A 24,160-nucleotide genomic window follows, 5' to 3' on the forward strand; every position below is an offset into this window, starting at 1 on the left:
CAGCTTTTATTTAGCCAGAAATCAAGAGTGTAAGTTTTTATGCGCTTAAAAGCATTTTCAGGCCGAATGAGCAAATATGCCTGTTTCTGCCAAATGCAGCAAAATACTGAAAGGAAAGTGGGTTTGCCTTCATATTTGAGCCAGAACAACTCAGTTCAGCATGGAAATATCATTGCAACAGCTTTTATTTAGCCAGAAATCAAGAGTGTAAGTTTTTATGCGCTTAAAAGCATTTTCAGGCCGAATGAGCAAATATGCCTGTTTCTGCCAAATGCAGCAAAATACTGAAAGGAAAGTGGGTTTGCCTTCATATTTGAGCCAGAACAACTCAGTTCAGCATGGAAATATCATTGCAACAGCTTTTATTTAGCCAGAAATCAAGAGTGTAAGTTTTTATGCGCTTAAAAGCATTTTCAGGCCGAATGAGCAAATATGCCTGTTTCTGCCAAATGCAGCAAAATACTGAAAGGAAAGTGGGTTTGCCTTCATATTTGAGCCAGAACAACTCAGTTCAGCATGGAAATATCATTGCAACAGCTTTTATTTAGCCAGAAATCAAGAGTGTAAGTTTTTATGCGCTTAAAAGCATTTTCAGGCCGAATGAGCAAATATGCCTGTTTCTGCCAAATGCAGCAAAATACTGAAAGGAAAGTGGGTTTGCCTTCATATTTGAGCCAGAACAACTCAGTTCAGCATGGAAATATCATTGCAACAGCTTTTATTTAGCCAGAAATCAAGAGTGTAAGTTTTTATGCGCTTAAAAGCATTTTCAGGCCGAATGAGCAAATATGCCTGTTTCTGCCAAATGCAGCAAAATACTGAAAGGAAAGTGGGTTTGCCTTCATATTTGAGCCAGAACAACTCAGTTCAGCATGGAAATATCATTGCAACAGCTTTTATTTAGCCAGAAATCAAGAGTGTAAGTTTTTATGCGCTTAAAAGCATTTTCAGGCCGAATGAGCAAATATGCCTGTTTCTGCCAAATGCAGCAAAATACTGAAAGGAAAGTGGGTTTGCCTTCATATTTGAGCCAGAACAACTCAGTTCAGCATGGAAATATCATTGCAACAGCTTTTATTTAGCCAGAAATCAAGAGTGTAAGTTTTTATGCGCTTAAAAGCATTTTCAGGCCGAATGAGCAAATATGCCTGTTTCTGCCAAATGCAGCAAAATACTGAAAGGAAAGTGGGTTTGCCTTCATATTTGAGCCAGAACAACTCAGTTCAGCATGGAAATATCATTGCAACAGCTTTTATTTAGCCAGAAATCAAGAGTGTAAGTTTTTATGCGCTTAAAAGCATTTTCAGGCCGAATGAGCAAATATGCCTGTTTCTGCCAAATGCAGCAAAATACTGAAAGGAAAGTGGGTTTGCCTTCATATTTGAGCCAGAACAACTCAGTTCAGCATGGAAATATCATTGCAACAGCTTTTATTTAGCCAGAAATCAAGAGTGTAAGTTTTTATGCGCTTAAAAGCATTTTCAGGCCGAATGAGCAAATATGCCTGTTTCTGCCAAATGCAGCAAAATACTGAAAGGAAAGTGGGTTTGCCTTCATATTTGAGCCAGAACAACTCAGTTCAGCATGGAAATATCATTGCAACAGCTTTTATTTAGCCAGAAATCAAGAGTGTAAGTTTTTATGCGCTTAAAAGCATTTTCAGGCCGAATGAGCAAATATGCCTGTTTCTGCCAAATGCAGCAAAATACTGAAAGGAAAGTGGGTTTGCCTTCATATTTGAGCCAGAACAACTCAGTTCAGCATGGAAATATCATTGCAACAGCTTTTATTTAGCCAGAAATCAAGAGTGTAAGTTTTTATGCGCTTAAAAGCATTTTCAGGCCGAATGAGCAAATATGCCTGTTTCTGCCAAATGCAGCAAAATACTGAAAGGAAAGTGGGTTTGCCTTCATATTTGAGCCAGAACAACTCAGTTCAGCATGGAAATATCATTGCAACAGCTTTTATTTAGCCAGAAATCAAGAGTGTAAGTTTTTATGCGCTTAAAAGCATTTTCAGGCCGAATGAGCAAATATGCCTGTTTCTGCCAAATGCAGCAAAATACTGAAAGGAAAGTGGGTTTGCCTTCATATTTGAGCCAGAACAACTCAGTTCAGCATGGAAATATCATTGCAACAGCTTTTATTTAGCCAGAAATCAAGAGTGTAAGTTTTTATGCGCTTAAAAGCATTTTCAGGCCGAATGAGCAAATATGCCTGTTTCTGCCAAATGCAGCAAAATACTGAAGGAAAGTGGGTTTGCCTTCATATTTGAGCCAGAACAACTCAGTTCAGCATGGAAATATCATTGCAACAGCTTTTATTTAGCCAGAATCAAGAGTGTAAGTTTTATGCGCTTAAAAGCATTTTCAGGCCGAATGAGCAAATATGCCTGTTTCTGCCAAATGCAGCAAAATACTGAAAGGAAAGTGGGTTTGCCTTCATATTTGAGCCAGAACAACTCAGTTCAGCATGGAAATATCATTGCAACAGCTTTTATTTAGCCAGAAATCAAGAGTGTAAGTTTTTATGCGCTTAAAAGCATTTTCAGGCGAATGAGCAAATATGCCTGTTTCTGCCAAATGCAGCAAAATACTGAAAGGAAAGTGGGTTTGCCTTCATATTTGAGCCAGAACAACTCAGTTCAGCATGGAAATATCATTGCAACAGCTTTTATTTAGCCAGAAATCAAGAGTGTAAGTTTTTATGCGCTTAAAAGCATTTTCAGGCCGAATGAGCAAATATGCCTGTTTCTGCAAATGCAGCAAAATACTGAAAGGAAAGTGGGTTTGCCTTCATATTTGAGCCAGAACAACTCAGTTCAGCATGGAAATATCATTGCAACAGCTTTTATTTAGCCAGAAATCAAGAGTGTAAGTTTTTATGCGCTTAAAAGCATTTTCAGGCCGAATGAGCAAATATGCCTGTTTCTGCCAAATGCAGCAAAATACTGAAAGGAAAGTGGGTTTGCCTTCATATTTGAGCCAGAACAACTCAGTTCAGCATGGAAATATCATTGCAACAGCTTTTATTTAGCCAGAAATCAAGAGTGTAAGTTTTTATGCGCTTAAAAGCATTTTCAGGCAGAATGAGCAAATATGCCTGTTTCTGCCAAATGCAGCAAAATACTGAAAGGAAAGTGGGTTTGCCTTCATATTTGAGCCAGAACAACTCAGTTCAGCATGGAAATATCATTGCAACAGCTTTTATTTAGCCAGAAATCAAGAGTGTAAGTGTTTATGCGCTTAAAAGCATTTTCAGGCAGAATGAGCAAATATGCCTGTTTCTGCCAAATGCAGCAAAATACTGAAAGGAAAGTGGGTTTGCCTTCATATTTATTTGAGCCAGAACAACTCAGTTCAGCATGGAAATATCATTGCAACAGCTTTTATTTAGCCAGAAATCAAGAGTGTAAGTTTTTATGCGCTTAAAAGCATTTTCAGGCCGAATGAGCAAATATGCCTGTTTCTGCCAAATGCAGCAAAATACTGAAAGGAAAGTGGGTTTGCCTTCATATTTGAGCCAGAACAACTCAGTTCAGCATGGAAATATCATTGCAACAGCTTTTATTTAGCCAGAAATCAAGAGTGTAAGTTTTTATGCGCTTAAAAGCATTTTCAGGCCGAATGAGCAAATATGCCTGTTTCTGCCAAATGCAGCAAAATACTGAAAGGAAAGTGGGTTTGCCTTCATATTTGAGCCAGAACAACTCAGTTCAGCATGGAAATATCATTGCAACAGCTTTTATTTAGCCAGAAATCAAGAGTGTAAGTTTTTATGCGCTTAAAAGCATTTTCAGGCCGAATGAGCAAATATGCCTGTTTCTGCCAAATGCAGCAAAATACTGAAAGGAAAGTGGGTTTGCCTTCATATTTGAGCCAGAACAACTCAGTTCAGCATGGAAATATCATTGCAACAGCTTTTATTTAGCCAGAAATCAAGAGTGTAAGTTTTTATGCGCTTAAAAGCATTTTCAGGCCGAATGAGCAAATATGCCTGTTTCTGCCAAATGCAGCAAAATACTGAAAGGAAAGTGGGTTTGCCTTCATATTTGAGCCAGAACAACTCAGTTCAGCATGGAAATATCATTGCAACAGCTTTTATTTAGCCAGAAATCAAGAGTGTAAGTTTTTATGCGCTTAAAAGCATTTTCAGGCCGAATGAGCAAATATGCCTGTTTCTGCCAAATGCAGCAAAATACTGAAAGGAAAGTGGGTTTGCCTTCATATTTGAGCCAGAACAACTCAGTTCAGCATGGAAATATCATTGCAACAGCTTTTATTTAGCCAGAAATCAAGAGTGTAAGTTTTTATGCGCTTAAAAGCATTTTCAGGCCGAATGAGCAAATATGCCTGTTTCTGCCAAATGCAGCAAAATACTGAAAGGAAAGTGGGTTTGCCTTCATATTTGAGCCAGAACAACTCAGTTCAGCATGGAAATATCATTGCAACAGCTTTTATTTAGCCAGAAATCAAGAGTGTAAGTTTTTATGCGCTTAAAAGCATTTTCAGGCCGAATGAGCAAATATGCCTGTTTCTGCCAAATGCAGCAAAATACTGAAAGGAAAGTGGGTTTGCCTTCATATTTGAGCCAGAACAACTCAGTTCAGCATGGAAATATCATTGCAACAGCTTTTATTTAGCCAGAAATCAAGAGTGTAAGTTTTTATGCGCTTAAAAGCATTTTCAGGCCGAATGAGCAAATATGCCTGTTTCTGCCAAATGCAGCAAAATACTGAAAGGAAAGTGGGTTTGCCTTCATATTTGAGCCAGAACAACTCAGTTCAGCATGGAAATATCATTGCAACAGCTTTTATTTAGCCAGAAATCAAGAGTGTAAGTTTTTATGCGCTTAAAAGCATTTTCAGGCCGAATGAGCAAATATGCCTGTTTCTGCCAAATGCAGCAAAATACTGAAAGGAAAGTGGGTTTGCCTTCATATTTGAGCCAGAACAACTCAGTTCAGCATGGAAATATCATTGCAACAGCTTTTATTTAGCCAGAAATCAAGAGTGTAAGTTTTTATGCGCTTAAAAGCATTTTCAGGCCGAATGAGCAAATATGCCTGTTTCTGCCAAATGCAGCAAAATACTGAAAGGAAAGTGGGTTTGCCTTCATATTTGAGCCAGAACAACTCAGTTCAGCATGGAAATATCATTGCAACAGCTTTTATTTAGCCAGAAATCAAGAGTGTAAGTTTTTATGCGCTTAAAAGCATTTTCAGGCCGAATGAGCAAATATGCCTGTTTCTGCCAAATGCAGCAAAATACTGAAAGGAAAGTGGGTTTGCCTTCATATTTGAGCCAGAACAACTCAGTTCAGCATGGAAATATCATTGCAACAGCTTTTATTTAGCCAGAAATCAAGAGTGTAAGTTTTTATGCGCTTAAAAGCATTTTCAGGCCGAATGAGCAAATATGCCTGTTTCTGCCAAATGCAGCAAAATACTGAAAGGAAAGTGGGTTTGCCTTCATATTTGAGCCAGAACAACTCAGTTCAGCATGGAAATATCATTGCAACAGCTTTTATTTAGCCAGAAATCAAGAGTGTAAGTTTTTATGCGCTTAAAAGCATTTTCAGGCCGAATGAGCAAATATGCCTGTTTCTGCCAAATGCAGCAAAATACTGAAAGGAAAGTGGGTTTGCCTTCATATTTGAGCCAGAACAACTCAGTTCAGCATGGAAATATCATTGCAACAGCTTTTATTTAGCCAGAAATCAAGAGTGTAAGTTTTTATGCGCTTAAAAGCATTTTCAGGCCGAATGAGCAAATATGCCTGTTTCTGCCAAATGCAGCAAAATACTGAAAGGAAAGTGGGTTTGCCTTCATATTTGAGCCAGAACAACTCAGTTCAGCATGGAAATATCATTGCAACAGCTTTTATTTAGCCAGAAATCAAGAGTGTAAGTTTTTATGCGCTTAAAAGCATTTTCAGGCCGAATGAGCAAATATGCCTGTTTCTGCCAAATGCAGCAAAATACTGAAAGGAAAGTGGGTTTGCCTTCATATTTGAGCCAGAACAACTCAGTTCAGCATGGAAATATCATTGCAACAGCTTTTATTTAGCCAGAAATCAAGAGTGTAAGTTTTTATGCGCTTAAAAGCATTTTCAGGCCGAATGAGCAAATATGCCTGTTTCTGCCAAATGCAGCAAAATACTGAAAGGAAAGTGGGTTTGCCTTCATATTTGAGCCAGAACAACTCAGTTCAGCATGGAAATATCATTGCAACAGCTTTTATTTAGCCAGAAATCAAGAGTGTAAGTTTTTATGCGCTTAAAAGCATTTTCAGGCCGAATGAGCAAATATGCCTGTTTCTGCCAAATGCAGCAAAATACTGAAAGGAAAGTGGGTTTGCCTTCATATTTGAGCCAGAACAACTCAGTTCAGCATGGAAATATCATTGCAACAGCTTTTATTTAGCCAGAAATCAAGAGTGTAAGTTTTTATGCGCTTAAAAGCATTTTCAGGCCGAATGAGCAAATATGCCTGTTTCTGCCAAATGCAGCAAAATACTGAAAGGAAAGTGGGTTTGCCTTCATATTTGAGCCAGAACAACTCAGTTCAGCATGGAAATATCATTGCAACAGCTTTTATTTAGCCAGAAATCAAGAGTGTAAGTTTTTATGCGCTTAAAAGCATTTTCAGGCCGAATGAGCAAATATGCCTGTTTCTGCCAAATGCAGCAAAATACTGAAAGGAAAGTGGGTTTGCCTTCATATTTGAGCCAGAACAACTCAGTTCAGCATAACAGCTTTTATTTAGCCAGAAATCAAGAGTGTAAGTTTTTATGCGCTTAAAAGCATTTTCAGGCCGAATGAGCAAATATGCCTGTTTCTGCCAAATGCAGCAAAATACTGAAAGGAAAGTGGGTTTGCCTTCATATTTGAGCCAGAACAACTCAGTTCAGCATGGAAATATCATTGCAACAGCTTTTATTTAGCCAGAAATCAAGAGTGTAAGTTTTTATGCGCTTAAAAGCATTTTCAGGCCGAATGAGCAAATATGCCTGTTTCTGCCAAATGCAGCAAAATACTGAAAGGAAAGTGGGTTTGCCTTCATATTTGAGCCAGAACAACTCAGTTCAGCATGGAAATATCATTGCAACAGCTTTTATTTAGCCAGAAATCAAGAGTGTAAGTTTTTATGCGCTTAAAAGCATTTTCAGGCCGAATGAGCAAATATGCCTGTTTCTGCCAAATGCAGCAAAATACTGAAAGGAAAGTGGGTTTGCCTTCATATTTGAGCCAGAACAACTCAGTTCAGCATGGAAATATCATTGCAACAGCTTTTATTTAGCCAGAAATCAAGAGTGTAAGTTTTTATGCGCTTAAAAGCATTTTCAGGCCGAATGAGCAAATATGCCTGTTTCTGCCAAATGCAGCAAAATACTGAAAGGAAAGTGGGTTTGCCTTCATATTTGAGCCAGAACAACTCAGTTCAGCATGGAAATATCATTGCAACAGCTTTTATTTAGCCAGAAATCAAGAGTGTAAGTTTTTATGCGCTTAAAAGCATTTTCAGGCCGAATGAGCAAATATGCCTGTTTCTGCCAAATGCAGCAAAATACTGAAAGGAAAGTGGGTTTGCCTTCATATTTGAGCCAGAACAACTCAGTTCAGCATGGAAATATCATTGCAACAGCTTTTATTTAGCCAGAAATCAAGAGTGTAAGTTTTTATGCGCTTAAAAGCATTTTCAGGCCGAATGAGCAAATATGCCTGTTTCTGCCAAATGCAGCAAAATACTGAAAGGAAAGTGGGTTTGCCTTCATATTTGAGCCAGAACAACTCAGTTCAGCATGGAAATATCATTGCAACAGCTTTTATTTAGCCAGAAATCAAGAGTGTAAGTTTTTATGCGCTTAAAAGCATTTTCAGGCCGAATGAGCAAATATGCCTGTTTCTGCCAAATGCAGCAAAATACTGAAAGGAAAGTGGGTTTGCCTTCATATTTGAGCCAGAACAACTCAGTTCAGCATGGAAATATCATTGCAACAGCTTTTATTTAGCCAGAAATCAAGAGTGTAAGTTTTTATGCGCTTAAAAGCATTTTCAGGCCGAATGAGCAAATATGCCTGTTTCTGCCAAATGCAGCAAAATACTGAAAGGAAAGTGGGTTTGCCTTCATATTTGAGCCAGAACAACTCAGTTCAGCATGGAAATATCATTGCAACAGCTTTTATTTAGCCAGAAATCAAGAGTGTAAGTTTTTATGCGCTTAAAAGCATTTTCAGGCCGAATGAGCAAATATGCCTGTTTCTGCCAAATGCAGCAAAATACTGAAAGGAAAGTGGGTTTGCCTTCATATTTGAGCCAGAACAACTCAGTTCAGCATGGAAATATCATTGCAACAGCTTTTATTTAGCCAGAAATCAAGAGTGTAAGTTTTTATGCGCTTAAAAGCATTTTCAGGCCGAATGAGCAAATATGCCTGTTTGAAAGGAAAGTGGGTTTGCCTTCATATTTGAGCCAGAACAACTCAGTTCAGCATGGAAATATCATTGCAACAGCTTTTATTTAGCCAGAAATCAAGAGTGTAAGTTTTTATGCACTTAAAAGCATTTTCAGGCCGAATGAGCAAATATGCCTGTTTCTGCCAAATGCAGCAAAATACTGAAAGGAAAGTGGGTTTGCCTTCATATTTGAGCCAGAACAACACAGTTCAGCATGGAAATATCATTGCAACAGCTTTTATTTAGCCAGAAATCAAGAGTGTAAGTTTTTATGCGCTTAAAAGCATTTTCAGGCCGAATGAGCAAATATGCCTGTTTCTGCCAAATGCAGCAAAATACTGAAAGGAAAGTGGGTTTGCCTTCATATTTGAGCCAGAACAACTCAGTTCAGCATGGAAATATCATTGCAACAGCTTTTATTTAGCCAGAAATCAAGAGTTTAAGTTTTTATGCGCTTAAAAGCATTTTCAGGCCGAATGAGCAAATATGCCTGTTTCTGCCAAATGCAGCAAAATACTGAAATAAAAGTGGGTTTGCCTTCATATTTGAGCCAGAACAACTCAGTTCAGCATGGAAATATCATTGCAACAGCTTTTATTTAGCCAGAAATCAAGAGTGTAAGTTTTTATGCGCTTAAAAGCATTTTCAGGCCGAATGAGCAAATATGCCCGTTTCTGCCAAATGCAGCAAAATACTGAAAGGAAAGTGGGTTTGCCTTCATATTTGAGCCAGAACAACTCAGTTCAGCATGGAAATATCATTGCAACAGCTTTTATTTAGCCAGAAATCAAGAGTGTAAGTTTTTATGCGCTTAAAAGCATTTTCAGGCCGAATGAGCAAATATGCCCGTTTCTGCCAAATGCAGCAAAATACTGATAGGAAAGTGGGTTTGCCTTCATATTTGAGCCAGAACAACTCAGTTCAGCATGGAAATATCATTGCAACACCTTTTATTTAGCCAGAAATCAAGAGTGTAAGTTTTTATGCGCTTAAAAGCATTTTCAGGCCGAATGAGCAAATATGCCTGTTTCTGCCAAATGCAGCAAAATACTGAAAGGAAAGTGGGTTTGCCTTCATATTTGAGCCAGAACAACTTAGTTCAGCATGGAAATATCATTGCAACAGCTTTTATTTAGCCAGAAATCAAGAGTGTAAGTTTTTATGCGCTTAAAAGCATTTTCAGGCCGAATGAGCAAATATGCCTGTTTCTGCCAAATGCAGCAAAATACTGATAGGAAAGTGGGTTTGCCTTCATATTTGAGCCAGAACAACTCAGTTCAGCATGGAAATATCATTGCAACAGCTTTTATTTAGCCAGAAATCAAGAGTGTAAGTTTTTATGCGCTTAAAAGCATTTTCAGGCCGAATGAGCAAATATGCCTGTTTCTGCCAAATGCAGCAAAATACTGAAAGGAAAGTGGGTTTGCCTTCATATTTGAGCCAGAACAACTCAGTTCAGCATGGAAATATCATTGCAACAGCTTTTATTTAGCCAGAAATCAAGAGTGTAAGATTTTATGCGCTTTTAAAAGCATTTTCAGGCCGAATGAGCAAATATGCATGTTTCTGCCAAATGCAGCAAAATACTGAAAGGAAAGTGGGTTTGCCTTCATATTTGAGCCAGAACAACTCAGTTCAGCATGGAAATATCATTGCAACAGCTTTTATTTAGCCAGAAATCAAGAGTGTAAGTTTTTATGCGCTTAAAAGCATTTTCAGGCCGAATGAGCAAATATGCCTGTTTCTGCCAAATTCAGCAAAATACTGAAAGGAAAGTGGGTTTGCCTTCATATTTGAGCCAGAAAAACACAGTTCAGCATGGAAATATCATTGCAACAGCTTTTATTTAGCCAGAAATCAAGAGTGTAAGTTTTTATGCGCTTAAAAGCATTTTCAGGCCGAATGAGCAAATATGCCTGTTTCTGCCAAATGCAGCAAAATACTGAAAGGAAAGTGGGTTTGCCTTCATATTTGAGCCAGAACAACTCAGTTCAGCATGGAAATATCATTGCAACAGCTTTTATTTAGCCAGAAATCAAGAGTGTAAGTTTTTATGCGCTTAAAAGCATTTTCAGGCCGAATGAGCAAATATGCATGTTTCTGCCAAATGCAGCAAAATACTGAAAGGAAAGTGGGTTTGCCTTCATATTTGAGCCAGAACAACTCAGTTCAGCATGGAAATATCATTGCAACAGCTTTTATTTAGCCAGAAATCAAGAGTGTAAGTTTTTATGCGCTTAAAAGCATTTTCAGGCCGAATGAGCAAATATGCCTGTTTCTGCCAAATGCAGCAAAATACTGAAAGGAAAGTGGGTTTGCCTTCATATTTGAGCCAGAACAACTCAGTTCAGCATGGAAATATCATTGCAACAGCTTTTATTTAGCCAGAAATCAAGAGTGTAAGTTTTTATGCGCTTAAAAGCATTTTCAGGCCGAATGAGCAAATATGCCTGTTTCTGCCAAATGCAGCAAAATACTGAAAGGAAAGTGGGTTTGCCTTCATATTTGAGCCAGAACAACTCAGTTCAGCATGGAAATATCATTGCAACAGCTTTTATTTAGCCAGAAATCAAGAGTGTAAGTTTTTATGCGCTTAAAAGCATTTTCAGGCCGAATGAGCTGATTTCTGCCAAATGCAGCAAAATACTGAAAGGAAAGTGGGTTTGCCTTCATATTTGAGCCAGAACAACTCAGTTCAGCATGGAAATATCATTGCAACAGCTTTTATTTAGCCAGAAATCAAGAGTGTAAGTTTTTATGCGCTTAAAAGCATTTTCAGGCCGAATGAGCAAATATGCCTGTTTCTGCCAAATGCAGCAAAATACTGAAAGGAAAGTGGGTTTGCCTTCATATTTGAGCCAGAACAACTCAGTTCAGCATGGAAATATCATTGCAACAGCTTTTATTTAGCCAGAAATCAAGAGTGTAAGTTTTTATGCGCTTAAAAGCATTTTCAGGCCGAATGAGCTGATTTCTGCCAAATGCAGCAAAATACTGAAAGGAAAGTGGGTTTGCCTTCATATTTGAGCCAGAACAACTCAGTTCAGCATGGAAATATCATTGCAACAGCTTTTATTTAGCCAGAAATCAAGAGTGTAAGTTTTTATGCGCTTAAAAGCATTTTCAGGCCGAATGAGCAAATATGCCTGTTTCTGCCAAATGCAGCAAAATACTGAAAGGAAAGTGGGTTTGCCTTCATATTTGAGCCAGAACAACTCAGTTCAGCATGGAAATATCATTGCAACAGCTTTTATTTAGCCAGAAATCAAGAGTGTAAGTTTTTATGCGCTTAAAAGCATTTTCAGGCCGAATGAGCAAATATGCCTGTTTCTGCCAAATGCAGCAAAATACTGAAAGGAAAGTGGGTTTGCCTTCATATTTGAGCCAGAACAACTCAGTTCAGCATGGAAATATCATTGCAACAGCTTTTATTTAGCCAGAAATCAAGAGTGTAAGTTTTTATGCGCTTAAAAGCATTTTCAGGCCGAATGGGCAAATATGCCTGTTTCTGCCAAATGCAGCAAAATACTGAAAGGAAAGTGGGTTTGCCTTCATATTTGAGTCAGAACAACTCAGTTCAGCATGGAAATATCATTGCAACAGCTTTTATTTAGCCAGAAATCAAGAGTGTAAGTTTTTATGCGCTTAAAAGCATTTTCAGGCCGAATGAGCTGATTTCTGCCAAATGCAGCAAAATACTGAAAGGAAAGTGGGTTTGCCTTCATATTTGAGTCAGAACAACTCAGTTCAGCATGGAAATATCATTGCAACAGCTTTTATTTAGCCAGAAATCAAGAGTGTAAGTTTTTATGCGCTTAAAAGCATTTTCAGGCCGAATGAGCAAATATGCCTGTTTCTGCCAAATGCAGCAAAATCCTGAAAGGAAAGTGGGTTTGCCTTCATATTTGAGCCAGAACAACTCAGTTCAGCATGGAAATATCATTGCAACAGCTTTTATTTAGCCAGAAATCAAGAGTGTAAGTTTTTATGCGCTTAAAAGCATTTTCAGGCCGAATGAGCTGATTTCTGCCAAATGGAGCAAAATACTAAAAGGAAAGTGGGTTTGCCTTCATATTTGAGCCAGAACAACTCAGTTCAGCATGGAAATATCATTGCAACAGCTTTTATTTAGCCAGAAATCAAGAGTGTAAGTTTTTATGCACTTAAAAGCATTTTCAGGCCGAATGAGCAAATATGCCTGTTTCTGCCAAATGCAGCAAAATACTGAAAGGAAAGTGGGTTTGCCTTCATATTTGAGCCAGAACAACTCAGTTCAGCATGGAAATATCATTGCAACAGCTTTTATTTAGCCAGAAATCAAGAGTGTAAGTTTTTATGCGCTTAAAAGCATTTTCAGGCCGAATGAGCTGATTTCTGCCAAATGCAGCAAAATACTGAAAGGAAAGTGGGTTTGCCTTCATATTTGAGCCAGAACAACTCAGTTCAGCATGGAAATATCATTGCAACAGCTTTTATTTAGCCAGAAATCAAGAGTGTAAGTTTTTATGCGCTTAAAAGCATTTTCAGGCCGAATGAGCAAATATGCCTGTTTCTGCCAAATGCAGCAAAATACTGAAAGGAAAGTGGGTTTGCCTTCATATTTGAGCCAGAACAACTCAGTTCAGCATGGAAATATCATTGCAACAGCTTTTATTTAGCCAGAAATCAAGAGTGTAAGTTTTTATGCGCTTAAAAGCATTTTCAGGCCGAATGAGCAAATATGCCTATTTCTGCCAAATGCAGCAAAATACTGAAAGGAAAGTGGGTTTGCCTTCATATTTGAGCCAGAACAACTCAGTTCAGCATGGAAATATCATTGCAACAGCTTTTATTTAGCCAGAAATCAAGAGTGTAAGTTTTTATGCGCTTAAAAGCATTTTCAGGCCGAATGGGCAAATATGCCTGTTTCTGCCAAATGCAGCAAAATACTGAAAGGAAAGTGGGTTTGCCTTCATATTTGAGCCAGAACAACTCAGTTCAGCATGGAAATATCATTGCAACAGCTTTTATTTAGCCAGAAATCAAGAGTGTAAGTTTTTATGCGCTTAAAAGCATTTTCAGGCCGAATGAGCAAATATGCATGTTTCTGCCAAATGCAGCAAAATACTGAAAGGAAAGTGGGTTTGCCTTCATATTTGAGCCAGAACAACTCAGTTCAGCATGGAAATATCATTGCAACAGCTTTTATTTAGCCAGAAATCAAGAGTGTAAGTTTTTATGCGCTTAAAAGCATTTTCAGGCCGAATGAGCAAATATGCCTGTTTCTGCCAAATGCAGCAAAATACTGAAAGGAAAGTGGGTTTGCCTTCATATTTGAGCCAGAACAACTCAGTTCAGCATGGAAATATTATTGCAACAGCTTTTATTTAGCCAGAAATCAAGAGTGTAAGTTTTTATGCGCTTAAAAGCATTTTCAGGCCGAATGAGCAAATATGCCTGTTTCTGCCAAATGCAGCAAAATACTGAAAGGAAAGTGGGTTTGCCTTCATATTTGAGCCAGAACAACACAGTTCAGCATGGAAATATCATTGCAACAGCTTTTATTTAGCCAGAAATCAAGAGTGTAAGTTTTTATGCGCTTAAAAGCATTTTCAGGCCGAATGAGCAAATATGCCTGTTTCTGCCAAATGCAGCAAAATACTGAAAGGAAAGTGGGTTTGCCTTCATATTTGAGCCAGAACAACTCAGTTCAGCATGGAAATATCATTGCAACAGCTTTTATTTAGCCAGAAATCAAGAGTGTAAGTTTTTATGCGCTTAAAAGCATTTTCAGGCCGAATGAGCAAATATGCCTGTTTCTGCCAAATGCAGCAAAATACTGAAAGGAAAGTGGGTTTGCCTTCATATTTGAGCCAGAACAACTCAGTTCAGCATGGAAATATCATTGCAACAGCTTTTATTTAGCCAGAAATCAAGAGTGTAAGTTTTTATGCGCTTAAAAGCATTTTCAGGCCGAATGAACAAATATGCCCGTTTCTGCCAAATGCAGCAAAATACTGATAGGAAAGTGGGTTTGCCTTCATATTTGAGCCAGAACAACTCAGTTCAGCATGGAAATATCATTGCAACACCTTTTATTTAGCCAGAAATCAAGAGTTTAAGTTTTTATGCGCTTAAAAGCATTTTCAGGCCGAATGAGCAAATATGCCTGTTTCTGCCAAATGCAGCAAAATACTGAAAGGAAAGTGGGTTTGCCTTCATATTTGAGCCAGAACAACTCAGTTCAGCATGGAAATATCATTGCAACAGCTTTTATTTAGCCAGAAATCAAGAGTGTAAGTTTTTATGCGCTTAAAAGCATTTTCAGGCCGAATGAGCAAATATGCCTGTTTCTGCCAAATGCAGCAAAATACTGAAAGGAAAGTGGGTTTGCCTTCATATTTGAGCCAGAACAACTCAGTTCAGCATGGAAATATCATTGCAACAGCTTTTATTTAGCCAGAAATCAAGAGTGTAAGTTTTTATGCGCTTAAAAGCATTTTCAGGCCGAATGAGCAAATATGCCTGTTTCTGCCAAATGCAGCAAAATACTGAAAGGAAAGTGGGTTTGCCTTCATATTTGAGCCAGAACAACTCAGTTCAGCATGGAAATATCATTGCAACAGCTTTTATTTAGCCAGAAATCAAGAGTGTAAGTTTTTATGCGCTTAAAAGCATTTTCAGGCCGAATGAGCAAATATGCCTGTTTCTGCCAAATGCAGCAAAATACTGAAAGGAAAGTGGGTTTGCCTTCATATTTGAGCCAGAACAACTCAGTTCAGCATGGAAATATCATTGCAACAGCTTTTATTTAGCCAGAAATCAAGAGTGTAAGTTTTTATGCACTTAAAAGCATTTTCAGGCCGAATGAGCAAATATGCCTGTTTCTGCCAAATGCAGCAAAATACTGAAAGGAAAGTGGGTTTGCCTTCATATTTGAGCCAGAACAACACAGTTCAGCATGGAAATATCATTGCAACAGCTTTTATTTAGCCAGAAATCAAGAGTGTAAGTTTTTATGCGCTTAAAAGCATTTTCAGGCCGAATGAGCAAATATGCCTGTTTCTGCCAAATGCAGCAAAATACTGAAAGGAAAGTGGGTTTGCCTTCATATTTGAGCCAGAACAACTCAGTTCAGCATGGAAATATCATTGCAACAGCTTTTATTTAGCCAGAAATCAAGAGTGTAAGTTTTTATGCGCTTAAAAGCATTTTCAGGCCGAATGAGCAAATATGCCTGTTTCTGCCAAATGCAGCAAAATACTGAAAGGAAAGTGGGTTTGCCTTCATATTTGAGCCAGAACAACTCAGTTCAGCATGGAAATATCATTGCAACAGCTTTTATTTAGCCAGAAATCAAGAGTGTAAGTTTTTATGCGCTTAAAAGCATTTTCAGGCCGAATGAGCAAATATGCCCGTTTCTGCCAAATGCAGCAAAATACTGAAAGGAAAGTGGGTTTGCCTTCATATTTGAGTCAGAACAACTCAGTTCAGCATGGAAATATCATTGCAACAGCTTTTATTTAGCCAGAAATCAAGAGTGTAAGTTTTTATGCGCTTAAAAGCATTTTCAGGCCGAATGAGCAAATATGCCCGTTTCTGCCAAATGCAGCAAAATACTGATAGGAAAGTGGGTTTGCCTTCATATTTGAGCCAGAACAACTCAGTTCAGCATGGAAATATCATTGCAACAGCTTTTATTTAGCCAGAAATCAAGAGTGTAAGTTTTTATGCGCTTAAAAGCATTTTCAGGCCGAATGAGAAAATATGCCTGTTTCTGCCAAATGCAGCAAAATACTGAAAGGAAAGTGGGTTTGCTTTCATATTTGAGCCAGAACAACTCAGTTCAGCATGGAAATATCATTGCAACAGCTTTTATTTAGCCAGAAATCAAGAGTGTAAGTTTTTATGCGCTTAAAAGCATTTTCAGGCCGAATGAGCAAATATGCCTGTTTCTGCCAAATGCAGCAAAATACTGAAAGGAAAGTGGGTTTGCCTTCATATTTGAGCCAGAACAACTCAGTTCAGCATGGAAATATCATTGCAACAGCTTTTATTTAGCCAGAAATCAAGAGTGTAAGTTTTTATGCACTTAAAAGCATTTTCAGGCCGAATGAGCAAATATGCCTGTTTCTGCCAAATGCAGCAAAATACTGAAAGGAAAGTGGGTTTGCCTTCATATTTGAGCCAGAACAACACAGTTCAGCATGGAAATATCATTGCAACAGCTTTTATTTAGCCAGAAATCAAGAGTGTAAGTTTTTATGCGCTTAAAAGCATTTTCAGGCCGAATGAGCAAATATGCCTGTTTCTGCCAAATGCAGCAAAATACTGAAAGGAAAGTGGGTTTGCCTTCATATTTGAGCCAGAACAACTCAGTTCAGCATGGAAATATCATTGCAACAGCTTTTATTTAGCCAGAAATCAAGAGTGTAAGTTTTTATGCGCTTAAAAGCATTTTCAGGCCGAATGAGCAAATATGCCTGTTTCTGCCAAATGCAGCAAAATACTGAAAGGAAAGTGGGTTTGCCTTCATATTTGAGCCAGAACAACTCAGTTCAGCATGGAAATATCATTGCAACAGCTTTTATTTAGCCAGAAATCAAGAGTGTAAGTTTTTATGCGCTTAAAAGCATTTTCAGGCCGAATGAGCAAATATGCCCGTTTCTGCCAAATGCAGCAAAATACTGAAAGGAAAGTGGGTTTGCCTTCATATTTGAGCCAGAACAACTCAGTTCAGCATGGAAATATCATTGCAACAGCTTTTATTTAGCCAGAAATCAAGAGTGTAAGTTTTTATGCGCTTAAAAGCATTTTCAGGCCGAATAAGCAAATATGCCCGTTTCTGCCAAATGCAGCAAAATACTGATAGGAAAGTGGGTTTGCCTTCATATTTGAGCCAGAACAACTCAGTTCAGCATGGAAATATCATTGCAACAGCTTTTATTTAGCCAGAAATCAAGAGTGTAAGTTTTTATGCGCTTAAAAGCATTTTCAGGCCGAATGAGAAAATATGCCTGTTTCTGCCAAATGCAGCAAAATACTGAAAGGAAAGTGGGTTTGCCTTCATATTTGAGCCAGAACAACTCAGTTCAGCATGGAAATATCATTGCAACAGCTTTTATTTAGCCAGAAATCAAGAGTGTAAGTTTTTATGCGCTTAAAAGCATTTTCAGGCCGAATGAGCAAATATGCCTGTTTCTGCCAAATGCAGCAAAATACTGAAAGGAAAGTGGGTTTGCCTTCATATTTGAGCCAGAACAACTCAGTTCAGCATGGAAATATCATTGCAACAGCTTTTATTTAGCCAGAAATCAAGAGTGTAAGTTTTTATGCGCTTAAAAGCATTTTCAGGCCGAATGAGCAAATATGCCTGTTTCTGCCAAATGCAGCAAAATACTGAAAGGAAAGTGGGTTTGCCTTCATATTTGAGCCAGAACAACTCAGTTCAGCATGGAAATATCATTGCAACAGCTTTTATTTAGCCAGAAATCAAGAGTGTAAATTTTTATGCGCTTAAAAGCATTTTCAGGCCGAATGAGCAAATATGCCTGTTTCTGCCAAATGCAGCAAAATACTGAAAGGAAAGTGGGTTTGCCTTCATATTTGAGCCAGAACAACTCAGTTCAGCATGGAAATATCATTGCAACAGCTTTTATTTATCCAGAAATCAAGAGTGTAAGTTTTTATGCGCTTAAAAGCATTTTCAGGCCGAATGAGCAAATATGCCTGTTTCTGCCAAATGCAGCAAAATACTGAAAGGAAAGTGGGTTTGCCTTCATATTTGAGCCAGAACAACTCAGTTCAGCATGGAAATATCATTGCAACAGCTTTTATTTAGCCAGAAATCAAGAGTGTAAGTTTTTATGCGCTTAAAAGCATTTTCAGGCCGAATGAGCAAATATGCCTGTTTCTGCCAAATGCAGCAAAATACTGAAAGGAAAGTGGGTTTGCCTTCATATTTGAGCTAGAACAACTCAGTTCACCATGGAAATATCATTGCAACAGCTTTTATTTAGCCAGAAATGAAGAGTGTAAGATTTTATGCGCTTTTAAAAGCATTTTCAGGCCGAATGAGCAAATATGCCTGTTTCTGCCAAATGCAGCAAAATACTGAAAGGAAAGTGGGTTTGCCTTCATATTTGAGCCAGAACAACTCAGTTCAGCATGGAAATATCATTGCAACAGCTTTTATTTAGCCAGAAATCAAGAGTGTAAGTTTTTATGCACTTAAAAGCATTTTCAGGCCGAATGAGCAAATATGCCTGTTTCTGCCAAATGCAGCAAAATACTGAAAGGAAAGTGGGTTTGCCTTCATATTTGAGCCAGAACAACACAGTTCAGCATGGAAATATCATTGCAACAGCTTTTATTTAGCCAGAAATCAAGAGTGTAAGTTTTTATGCGCTTAAAAGCATTTTCAGGCCGAATGAGCAAATATGCCTGTTTCTGCCAAATGCAGCAAAATACTGAAAGGAAAGTGGGTTTGCCTTCATATTTGAGCCAGAACAACTCAGTTCAGCATGGAAATATCATTGCAACAGCTTTTATTTAGCCAGAAATCAAGAGTGTAAGTTTTTATGCGCTTAAAAGCATTTTCAGGCCGAATGAGCAAATATGCCCGTTTCTGCCAAATGCAGCAAAATACTGATAGGAAAGTGGGTTTGCCTTCATATTTGAGCCAGAACAACTCAGTTCAGCATGGAAATATCATTGCAACACCTTTTATTTAGCCAGAAATCAAGAGTGTAAGTTTTTATGCGCTTAAAAGCATTTTCAGGCCGAATGAGCAAATATGCCTGTTTCTGCCAAATGCAGCAAAATACTGAAAGGAAAGTGGGTTTGCCTTCATATTTGAGCCAGAACAACTTAGTTCAGCATGGAAATATCATTGCAACAGCTTTTATTTAGCCAGAAATCAAGAGTGTAAGTTTTTATGCGCTTAAAAGCATTTTCAGGCCGAATGAGCAAATATGCCTGTTTCTGCCAAATGCAGCAAAATACTGATAGGAAAGTGGGTTTGCCTTCATATTTGAGCCAGAACAACTCAGTTCAGCATGGAAATATCATTGCAACAGCTTTTATTTAGCCAGAAATCAAGAGTGTAAGTTTTTATGCGCTTAAAAGCATTTTCAGGCCGAATGAGCAAATATGCCTGTTTCTGCCAAATGCAGCAAAATACTGAAAGGAAAGTGGGTTTGCCTTCATATTTGAGCCAGAACAACTCAGTTCAGCATGGAAATATCATTGCAACAGCTTTTATTTAGCCAGAAATCAAGAGTGTAAGTTTTTATGCGCTTAAAAGCATTTTCAGGCCAAATGAGCAAATATGCATGTTTCTGCCAAATGCAGCAAAATACTGAAAGGAAAGTGGGTTTGCCTTCATATTTGAGCCAGAACAACTCAGTTCAGCATGGAAATATCATTGCAACAGCTTTTATTTAGCCAGAAATCAAGAGTGTAAGTTTTTATGCGCTTAAAAGCATTTTCAGGCCGAATGAGCAAATATGCCTGTTTCTGCCAAATGCAGCAAAATACTGAAAGGAAAGTGGGTTTGCCTTCATATTTGAGCCAGAACAACTCAGTTCAGCATGGAAATATCATTGCAACAGCTTTTATTTAGCCAGAAATCAAGAGTGTAAGTTTTTATGCGCTTAAAAGCATTTTCAGGCCGAATGAGCAAATATGCCTGTTTCTGCCAAATGCAGCAAAATACTGATAGGAAAGTGGGTTTGCCTTCATATTTGAACCAGAACAACTCAGTTCAGCATGGAAATATCATTGCAACAGCTTTTATTTAGCCAGAAATCAAGAGTGTAAGTTTTTATGCGCTTAAAAGCATTTTCAGGCCGAATGAGCTGATTTCTGCCAAATGCAGCAAAATACTGAAAGGAAAGTGGGTTTGCCTTCATATTTGAGCCAGAACAACTCAGTTCAGCATGGAAATATCATTGCAACAGCTTTTATTTAGCCAGAAATCAAGAGTGTAAGTTTTTATGCGCTTAAAAGCATTTTCAGGCCGAATGAGCAAATATGCCTGTTTCTGCCAAATGCAGCAAAATACTGATAGGAAAGTGGGTTTGCCTTCATATTTGAGCCAGAACAACTCAGTTCAGCATGGAAATATCATTGCAACAGCTTTTATTTAGCCAGAAATCAAGAGTGTAAGTTTTTATGCGCTTAAAAGCATTTTCAGGCCGAATGAGCTGATTTCTGCCAAATGCAGCAAAATACTGAAAGGAAAGTGGGTTTGCCTTCATATTTGAGCCAGAACAACTCAGTTCAGCATGGAAATATCATTGCAACAGCTTTTATTTAGCCAGAAATCAAGAGTGTAAGTTTTTATGCGCTTAAAAGCATTTTCAGGCCGAATGAGCAAATATGCCTGTTTCTGCCAAATGCAGCAAAATACTGAAAGGAAAGTGGGTTTGCCTTCATATTTGAGCCAGAACAACTCAGTTCAGCATGGAAATATCATTGCAACAGCTTTTATTTAGCCAGAAATCAAGAGTGTAAGTTTTTATGCGCTTAAAAGCATTTTCAGGCCGAATGAGCAAATATGCCTGTTTCTGCCAAATGCAGCAAAATACTGAAAGGAAAGTGGGTTTGCCTTCATATTTGAGCCAGAACAACTCAGTTCAGCATGGAAATATCATTGCAACAGCTTTTATTTAGCCAGAAATCAAGAGTGTAAGTTTTTATGCGCTTAAAAGCATTTTCAGGCCGAATGAGCAAATATGCCTGTTTCTGCCAAATGCAGCAAAATACTGAAAGGAAAGTGGGTTTGCCTTCATATTTGAGCCAGAACAACTCAGTTCAGCATGGAAATATCATTGCAACAGCTTTTATTTAGCCAGAAATCAAGAGTGTAAGTTTTTATGCGCTTAAAAGCATTTTCAGGCCGAATGAGCTGATTTCTGCCAAATGCAGCAAAATACTGAAAGGAAAGTGGGTTTGCCTTCATATTTGAGCCAGAACAACTCAGTTCAGCATGGAAATATCATTGCAACAGCTTTTATTTAGCCAGAAATCAAGAGTGTAAGTTTTTATGCGCTTAAAAGCATTTTCAGGCCGAATGAGCAAATATGCCTGTTTCTGCCAAATGCAGCAAAATACTGAAAGGAAAGTGGGTTTGCCTTCATATTTGAGCCAGAACAACTCAGTTCAGCATGGAAATATCATTGCAACAGCTTTTATTTAGCCAGAAATCAAGAGTGTAAGTTTTTATGCGCTTAAAAGCATTTTCAGGCCGAATGAGCAAATATGCCTGTTTCTGCCAAATGCAGCAAAATACTGAAAGGAAAGTGGGTTTGCCTTCATATTTGAGCCAGAACAACTCAGTTCAGCATGGAAATATCATTGCAACAGCTTTTATTTAGCCAGAAATCAAGAGTGTAAGTTTTTATGCGCTTAAAAGCATTTTCAGGCCGAATGAGCTGATTTCTGCCAAATGCAGCAAAATACTGAAAGGAAAGTGGGTTTGCCTTCATATTTGAGCCAGAACAACTCAGTTCAGCATGGAAATATCATTGCAACAGCTTTTATTTAGCCAGAAATCAAGAGTGTAAGTTTTTATGCGCTTAAAAGCATTTTCAGGCCGAATGAGCAAATATGCCTGTTTCTGCCAAATGCAGCAAAATACTGAAAGGAAAGTGGGTTTGCCTTCATATTTGAGCCAGAACAACTCAGTTCAGCATGGAAATATCATTGCAACAGCTTTTATTTAGCCAGAAATCAAGAGTGTAAGTTTTTATGCGCTTAAAAGCATTTTCAGGCCGAATGAGCTGATTTCTGCCAAATGCAGCAAAATACTGAAAGGAAAGTGGGTTTGCCTTCATATTTGAGCCAGAACAACTCAGTTCAGCATGGAAATATCATTGCAACAGCTTTTATTTAGCCAGAAATCAAGAGTGTAAGTTTTTATGCGCTTAAAAGCATTTTCAGGCCGAATGAGCAAATATGCCTGTTTCTGCCAAATGCAGCAAAATACTGAAAGGAAAGTGGGTTTGCCTTCATATTTGAGCCAGAACAACTCAGTTCAGCATGGAAATATCATTGCAACAGCTTTTATTTAGCCAGAAATCAAGAGTGTAAGTTTTTATGCGCTTAAAAGCATTTTCAGGCCGAATGAGCAAATATGCCTGTTTCTGCCAAATGCAGGAAAATACTGAAAGGAAAGTGGGTTTGCCTTCATATTTGAGCCAGAACAACTCAGTTCAGCATGGAAATATCATTGCAACAGCTTTTATTTAGCCAGAAATCAAGAGTGTAAGTTTTTATGCGCTTAAAAGCATTTTCAGGCCGAATGGGCAAATATGCCTGTTTCTGCCAAATGCAGCAAAATACTGAAAGGAAAGTGGGTTTGCCTTCATATTTGAGTCAGAACAACTCAGTTCAGCATGGAAATATCATTGCAACAGCTTTTATTTAGCCAGAAATCAAGAGTGTAAGTTTTTATGCGCTTAAAAGCATTTTCAGGCCGAATGAGCTGATTTCTGCCAAATGCAGCAAAATACTGAAAGGAAAGTGGGTTTGCCTTCATATTTGAGTCAGAACAACTCAGTTCAGCATGGAAATATCATTGCAACAGCTTTTATTTAGCCAGAAATCAAGAGTGTAAGTTTTTATGCGCTTAAAAGCATTTTCAGGCCGAATGAGCAAATATGCCTGTTTCTGCCAAATGCAGCAAAATACTGAAAGGAAAGTGGGTTTGCCTTCATATTTGAGCCAGAACAACTCAGTTCAGCATGGAAATATCATTGCAACAGCTTTTATTTAGCCAGAAATCAAGAGTGTAAGTTTTTATGCGCTTAAAAGCATTTTCAGGCCGAATGAGCTGATTTCTGCCAAATGGAGCAAAATACTAAAAGGAAAGTGGGTTTGCCTTCATATTTGAGCCAGAACAACTCAGTTCAGCATGGAAATATCATTGCAACAGCTTTTATTTAGCCAGAAATCAAGAGTGTAAGTTTTTATGCACTTAAAAGCATTTTCAGGCCGAATGAGCAAATATGCCTGTTTCTGCCAAATGCAGCAAAATACTGAAAGGAAAGTGGGTTTGCCTTCATATTTGAGCCAGAACAACTCAGTTCAGCATGGAAATATCATTGCAACAGCTTTTATTTAGCCAGAAATCAAGAGTGTAAGTTTTTATGCGCTTAAAAGCATTTTCAGGCCGAATGAGCTGATTTCTGCCAAATGCAGCAAAATACTGAAAGGAAAGTGGGTTTGCCTTCATATTTGAGCCAGAACAACTCAGTTCAGCATGGAAATATCATTGCAACAGCTTTTATTTAGCCAGAAATCAAGAGTGTAAGTTTTTATGCGCTTAAAAGCATTTTCAGGCCGAATGAGCAAATATGCCTGTTTCTGCCAAATGCAGCAAAATACTGAAAGGAAAGTGGGTTTGCCTTCATATTTGAGCCAGAACAACTCAGTTCAGCATGGAAATATCATTGCAACAGCTTTTATTTAGCCAGAAATCAAGAGTGTAAGTTTTTATGCGCTTAAAAGCATTTTCAGGCCGAATGAGCAAATATGCCCGTTTCTGCCAAATGCAGCAAAATACTGATAGGAAAGTGGGTTTGCCTTCATATTTGAGCCAGAACAACTCAGTTCAGCATGGAAATATCATTGCAACACCTTTTATTTAGCCAGAAATCAAGAGTTTAAGTTTTTATGCGCTTAAAAGCATTTTCAGGCCGAATGAGCAAATATGCCTGTTTCTG

This window comes from Channa argus, unplaced genomic scaffold (genome assembly GCF_033026475.1).
Source record: "Channa argus isolate prfri unplaced genomic scaffold, Channa argus male v1.0 Contig027, whole genome shotgun sequence".
NCBI lineage: Eukaryota > Metazoa > Chordata > Actinopteri > Anabantiformes > Channidae > Channa > Channa argus.